The 7,953-nt window shown below is 34.9% G+C and overlaps 1 pseudogene; it reads left to right on the top strand.

Annotated features, from left to right (window-relative positions):
- Positions 1-5,514: 5,514 nt before the first annotated feature.
- LOC140432257 (uncharacterized) lies at positions 5,515-6,192 on the top strand (annotated as a pseudogene).
- Positions 6,193-7,953: the final 1,761 nt, after the last annotated feature.

Consider the following 7,953-nt stretch of genomic DNA (forward strand, 5'->3'; position numbering starts at 1 on the left):
CGCGCTATCTCAGAGTGACGTTTCGTGTATAAATCCCTACACATCATCAGTTCATCTAAAAATTAATTAAGTAAGCAAACATTCATAGAGACCAAAAAATTTACTTGGTTAACCTTACAAAAATATGGAGCATATTAAGTTGGAAGTTGGGGTAATAGCTTAAGGTATTAAATATACAGATTAAAATGAATAAAAGTAGAACATATGATCTTTATGCTCTCTCCGGTCCTATAAATTAATAAAGAAAACTATCTCTATTCAATTTAGCAAAAATTTGCTTCGAATCTCTAGACATATCTTTTGTTTTCAATGAAACAAAACTAAACTTTAAGTTGTTTCTCCTTATGCTGCTTCTCCAAGCCCCCTGATCTCGTTTACTCTCGATACCAAACATATGCGGCCTTGCTTCAAATAACTCCTACATTAAAAGAAAAACTTACAAATTGTAGATTTGAAGATCTCTTCTTACACTATCACGGCTTTCTGCTGCCACAAACAACTTCACAAAACTTCCTTTGACGATTTACCACTTTATCTCGCAACGTCCACACTTTTTTTTCTTATCACACTAACACTCTTTTCTCTTGTAGTTCTATATTTTTTTCTTTCTCCAAAAAACCAATCTAATTTCCCTTTCCTCCTCCTTTTCAAAATCTCTCTCTCGAACCAATCAAATCACTCAAAACAAACATATTTTACCATCTTCTCTCTTTCTCTTTATATTATACAAATCCTTACTTTCTAAGCCTAAGTTAAGTAAATAATTAGGAGAAAATAATAAGATATACAAATAGTTCTTAGTATCCAAAGATTAGGAAAACCCAAACACACTTCCATTGCCCCGTTTTGTTTGCACAAGTTTTTATGCACTTTTTAAACTTGGTTTATTTAATAACGCACTTTCCCCATATTAATAATATATCTTTTATCTAAAGAAACATAATATGCTTAACATAATATTGTGTTTTTCTCTCTTTGAATATGCGGAGTAATTCTTTTTGTTTACTCATGCGCGGAAGTGTCTCACCATTGGTAACTTTTTGTATCCATGAAATTCTTAGCATCTGTCTGTATATATTAGATATTTCAAAGTCATATATTCTTTTTTCTGTTTCAGAGTCCATTGTCCAACTTTCACAGCCATACAGCATAACAGAAAAAACGTAACATCTGATGATTCGAATTCTGAGCTCTAGACTAAGGTCTGATCTTGTAAAAAATGATTTCATGTTCGTAAGTGTTTTCCTAGCTTTATAGGATTTCTTTTTATTTTTTTGAATTACACTGGTTGTTGATATTTGCCCCCAAATATATTATGGAAGTTACCTGTTCTATTATTTGTCCCTGGCATACAAATGTACGTTTGTTGGTAATTTTGAAAATACTAGAAATCTAGTTTTGGAAACATTTAGATGTATACCGAACATTTCATTGTGACGAACTACCGCATTTATGATATTTTGTAGTTCTTGTGCGTTGCTTGGTATTAGGACGGTATCATCATTGTATCTGATGTTGTCTATGCTGGTTTCATTAATCTTGATTCCACCTTTTATTAAAGAATAGAAAAAAATTATTTATATAAGAAAACATTCGCAGACACAAAAAAATCTACATCTATTGTAAATTTACTTTTTAGGCTATGCCAATAATAGTTTGAGACTGTGTATTTTATAAAAAAATATTATACTTATTTGAGTTTTTATGATACTGCAGATACAGTGGGTCCCACGTTATCAGAGTTTTTAAAAGAGCATTTCGGATATTTTGAAAATTTCTGCAGAATGGCTGCATCCGACTTCGAATTTTTATTGACAAAAGTGGGACTTTAAATTTAAAAACAGGATACGAATATGAGGTTTGGGAAGTTTGGGATTCCTCTTCAAATGTTCTAGACAAACTGTTGTAAATTGTGTTCAAGAAGTATGTAAAGTTTTAAATCAAGAACTAAGGGATAAAATAAAGGTATGTCTATTATTTTAGTTATAACATAATATTTTTTATTACAATGTAAGCGAAAATAAACAATTAGCAGTAAATTATAAACAAAAAATATTAATATTTAGTTCGAATAACCTAGTTTTAATAGGCATTGTATGAATCGTTTGTTTGATTGTTTAAAGTTGATTGGGCTGATTTATCATAGCGTGGATCATGTACTTAAAGTTGCCATTGTGTAGAGCCACCAAGTTTTGAGCATAGGTAGTTGGTTCAGATATTGGAGAGGGTAGACAGTGTTGAGAATATGACGACATCTGCTGAGAGTATGGGGAAGGTTGAGATTGATGTGAATATGATTTATGAGCTGATGTTTGTTGTCCTATAATATTCTGCAGAATTGACCTATGAAGGTTTGAATTTCTTAACCGAAACATTATTAGAAACCGATATTGGGAAGCTTTCCAACAATAATATTAAACAACAGATGCAGGAGAATTTAAATACCGAAATATCAAAAATCCTTAAAAATAACAATGAACCGCTGGAAAAGTGGAGTGAAATTAAAGAAGAGATTAGGACTTCAAGCACTAAGTTTTTACTACCTGATAAGAGAAAAAAGAAAGACTGGATCACTGCAGACATCCTTGACATGATGGAAGAGAGACGGATATATAAAACTAAAGATACTGCCAAATACCGTGAAACCCATAGACGAATAAGAGCTGAGATAAGAAAAACTAAAGAGAAATGGTTCTCGGAGAGATGCGAAGAAATCGAACAGTGCGAAAAGGTATACGACTATCACAATATGCATAAGAAGATAAAGGAACTCACAACAAAGAAAAACTACAATATTTTATCGAAAGGGCTGTGCGATGATAATGGAAATCTACAACTAGACCCCGACAAAATAGTTAGAATCTGGGAAACTTATGTGGAACAACTGTTTAATGATGACCGTCCTATTGGGTATACACTGAGCAATGATGATACTGGCCCTTCTATTCTAAACTCAGAAGTGGAGAATGCTATAAAGGGTCTTAAAAATAACGAAAGACCAGGCAACGATAACGAATATGGGAAAGTATTGAAAATGCTGTGCGAAACAAACAGTCAATTTCTAGACTCACTCGTCAGACTCTTTAACAATATTTATAACATCGGGGAGTTTCCTGAAGACTGGCTAGAGTCAACTTTTGTTGCCATACCGAAAAAAACAAAAGCAAAGTCTTGTGATCAACATCGGATGATAAGTTTAATTAACCACATTTCGAAGGCATACACCAAGGTTATTTACAACAGAATAAGCAAAAAATACGAGGATAACATTGGAGATTCGCAGTTTGGGTTTCGGAATTCTCTTGGGACAAGAGAAGCACTTTTTAGTCTACAGGTACTCATCCAGCGCTGCAGAGATATGAACAAAGACGTGTACATATGCTTTATAGACTACGCAAAAGCATTCGATAACGTAAAGCACGAAAAGATAATTGAAGTTCTCCATAAGATCGGAGTCGACTACAGAGACATTCGAACAATAGCGAGTCTCTATTGGGGTCAAACAGCTAAAGTAAAAGTAGGATCTACATTGACCAATAAAATTGAGATCAAGAAAGGGGTACGACAGAGCTGTATCTTGTCTCCTATTCTCTTTAATATATACTCAGAAGAAGTATTTAAGACAGCGCTGGAGGAAAGCACAGAAGGCATAAAGATAAATGGAGAAATAATTAATAACATAAGGTATGCTGATGACACTGTGATTCTATCAAGTAGCATGGAGGAACTAAGTTGCCTAATGAGTAAGATACAAAAAACAAGTGCACAATACGGACTCAGACTAAATATCACAAAAACCAAATGAATGTTAGTAAGCAAAACCCAACAACCACCACAGCAACTGATATTAGACAATGAAAGAATTGAACACGTGGATTCGTACATCTACTTGGGAACAACAGTTAACTCAAATTGGGATCAAGCGAAGGAAATACGTATAAGAGTAGAAAAGGCAAGACGTGTACATATGCTTTATAGACTACGCAAAAGCATTCGATAACGTAAAGCACGAAAAGATAATTGAAGTTCTCCATAAGATCGGAGTCGACTACAGAGACATTCGAGCAATAGCGAGTCTCTATTGGGGTCAAACAGCTAAAGTAAAAGTAGGATCTACATTGACCAATAAAATTGAGATCAAGAAAGGGGTACGACAGGGCTGTATCTTGTCTCCTATTCTCTTTAATATATACTCAGAAGAAGTATTTAAGACAGCGCTGGAGGAAAGCACAGAAGGCATAAAGATAAATGGAGAAATAATTAATAACATAAGGTATGCTGATGACACTGTGATTCTATCAAGTAGCATGGAGGAACTAAGTTGCCTAATGAGTAAGATACAAAAAACAAGTGCACAATACGGACTCAGACTAAATATCACAAAAACCAAATGAATGTTAGTAAGCAAAACCCAACAACCACCACAGCAACTGATATTAGACAATGAAAGAATTGAACACGTGGATTCGTACATCTACTTGGGAACAACAGTTAACTCAAATTGGGATCAAGCGAAGGAAATACGTATAAGAGTAGAAAAGGCAAGAGCATCGTTCACTAGCATAAAGCAGATTTTCACCTCTAAAAGCCTCACCCTACCTCTCAAAATTCGACTTCTGAAATGTTATGTATTCCCGGTTTTGTTATATGGAATGGAGGCGTGGACAATGACCGCAACATTGATGAAAAAAGTAGAGGCCTTCGAAATGTGGGCTTACCGACGTATATTACGTATATCCTGGACTGAGCACGTGACCAACGAAGAGGTACTACGCCGGATAGGTAAAGAGAGAGAGAGGTAGAAATAAGTATAAAGAGAAGAAAGTTGGAATACTTGGGTCACGTTATGAGACATAATAAATATAGAGTACTACAACTGATCGTTCAAGGGAAAATAGACAGCAGAAGGGGTCCAGGGAGGAGAAGACATTCGTGGCTCCAAAACTTGCGGCAATGGTTCGGATTGTCATCTGCTGAACTATTCAGATCTGCCGTAAACAAAGTCAGAATAGCCATGTTGATTGCCAACGTTCGGAACGGACAAGGCACATGAAGAAGAAAAAAAACCGAAACATCATGTTATCTATCTCATGCATGGCTATATCTTGAGTGTTACCATCCATTGCTCTCAATTTGGTAAGAAGCAGTTCAAAGAATAATTGTAAATTATTCTTTTCTGGCTTGCAATCAACATTTGCCTTTAAAATTTAAAGGGCCTCATCCATTTGATGTTGTACTTGCTCTGTTGGAGTTACTTTTCATTTTTTTCCTCTAGCCGTTTTTATGACAACTAGTGTAGACGGTGTTTTATCTCCACCTTCTATATCATCCTGATTTTAAATAGCACTAGAAGCAGAAGGTGAATGTGATAGTGCATCTTCGTTCTCAATAGGTTCCAAAACAGTCTCGTCTTCATAGCCTTCATTGTAGTCTCCTGAAAATATACAATTAATAATATGTAACAATTGATCAGTAGTTTGGTTATTTTGACGATGTTTTATTATTTCTTTTTAGATTCCCGAAACTGAACAACAATGGAAAGAAGAAGCTGCAGATTTTGAACAAAGATGTGATTTCCAGCATTGCGTAGGTGCAATGAATGGGAAACATGTATTAATAGAAGCACGAAAAAACAGTACAACAGAGTATTATAATTACAAAGGAACATTTAATATTGTTCTATTTGCACTTGCAAATGCCAATTATTTATTCATATTTGCGGACATAGGATGCCAGGGACGAATTAGTGATGGTGGAGTTTTTCGCAATACAGTCCTATTTAAGAAATTAAACACAAACCGACTGCATTTAACTCCTGCAAAACCCCTAATGCCTTTAAGCGAATATATGCCATATGTTATAGTAGCCAATGATGCATTTACTCTTAGTCCTAATATTATGAAGACATACTCAGGTGTTCAAGTAAGGGGCAGTGCTAAGAGAATATTGAACTACAGGTTATCAAGAGCCAGACTCATAGTGGAAAATGTCTTTGGGATTATTTCGTCGGTATTTAGAGTTTTCCGAAAACCTATTCTGCTTGAACCATAAAAGGCCTCATTAATTACTATGACCTGCGTCCTACTTCATAATTACCTGAGAAAAAGTAAAGTATCCAGGTCAACATATTCGCCATCAGGTTCTTTCGATTCTGAGGAAAATGGAGGACTTATTCCAGGATTATGGCGTTAGGATCAAGGTGAAATAAACTCCTTTTTACCCCTACAAAAGCAACTTTAAAAAGCATCTTTGAACGCAAGAGAAGTTTGGGATAAATTTTCAGAATACTTCCAGTCCAACGATGGAAAAGTACCGTGGCAAGAAGATCAGTAAAAAGCCTTGAATTTTATACATAATAAAATTAATGTATTTTTCGAAATAATTTATTATAAAATAAAAACTTACCGCTGAATTTATTGTCTTCCCTGGAACATAAATTGAATGTAAAAATCTGTCAATTGGTTCATAGAAAGTCCAAGTCGGCGTGTAAATGTCATCTGATCCACTTCTACTTTTTTTTTGCATTGTGCCACTTTTTTTGCATATTGTCTATATGTAGCGAATAATCCATCTCTTTTTTTAGTTCTTTCATTGGTGTTGCAAATGTATTTTGTAATATTGTCCATGCCTCGTACACAATGTTTCTGTCCTTATGGCCCTCGTGTTTTGGATTTCGTATTACTTCTTCCAATTGCAACGCTTCAATAAATTACAGTGATTTTTCTGCGGCCCATGCCATTTTAGTGTAATTTTATTAAAAAACACTGTAACGTACCGTTTCAAATACACGACTGATGAATAAATTCGCCCTGTTAGCAAGAGGTTCATATTACAACAAACCTAGGCGAACTGTTTTTGAGGGCGTAGGAAATTTCGACACTAAGCAGGTAGCGACTAAAATTTAATGGCAATTTTCGGCACCAGTCCCAATTCCCGTTTTTATCTTACAGGTATATTCGACACCAAATAAATATAGCTGCGACATAAATAAAATACCCATAATTAATTAATTTATTTATTTTAATAAAAGTAATGTGCATTTTATTTCTTTATAACTGTAATAATATCTAAATATAATTCAACTAGTACCTAATTTTACAGTAGTAGTAGTACATTTTACCGTTAATATACTTGTATACTATGATTTATTTGCTATTATAGGAATGATAAGATACAGCTTTTATAAAATCTAACCTACGCATTTGTTGGGATCGTAGTTTATCATTCTTTAGTAGTTTATCGGGAAAGCATTCTTTAACTTCTGCTGGATTTAAATAAGTTAAACCAAACGTATGGTTTAACCATTTTTCAATTTCTGAATTTGTATCCTTACATTCTTGTACCAAACTTCTTATGCTAGCTAGGTATGTCAGGAACCGTCAGCAAATTGGCATCACACTCAGTAACAGCAGTTCTTGTTATTTTGGCAGGCTTTTCCGATATGTCCTTTTGGGCTTTTCTTTTACATGCATTGGTTACCATCTTTACTTCAAGCTTTTTTGGATCGGCTTCATGATTATGTACCAAATCACTTCTTGTAATGGTGAGGTCCTCACAGCCTATTGTACACTTTTGCGGAACACTTAGTGTTTCTTTGGATGCAGCGCCAAAATATCTCGCCGCTTTTTAACACTTTCTGTTTCGAGAACGAATGATGCTCCACCACTAATAAATCTCGACCACGGGAAGTTTTTATCAAACTCATTTTTTAAATATCCACGTCCACGTCAAACAAGAAATAAATGACAACTGAAATAATTTAGTCACAAGTACACAAGTGCCACGCCCCCCGCCATGACAATAAATATTGGAAAAACCCGCTTGTCCTGCTTGGGTGCAAATGTCCATCGCCGCTAATTACCTACCTACCTGCTTTACGCCGCGGTGTCGAAATTTCCTATAATAAAATTTGACCCTTCGATTACCCCAGGTACAAAGACAATTTGGTGTCGA

The sequence above is a fragment of the Diabrotica undecimpunctata genome, unplaced genomic scaffold (assembly GCF_040954645.1).
Source record: "Diabrotica undecimpunctata isolate CICGRU unplaced genomic scaffold, icDiaUnde3 ctg00003409.1, whole genome shotgun sequence".
NCBI classification, from domain to species: domain Eukaryota; kingdom Metazoa; phylum Arthropoda; class Insecta; order Coleoptera; family Chrysomelidae; genus Diabrotica; species Diabrotica undecimpunctata.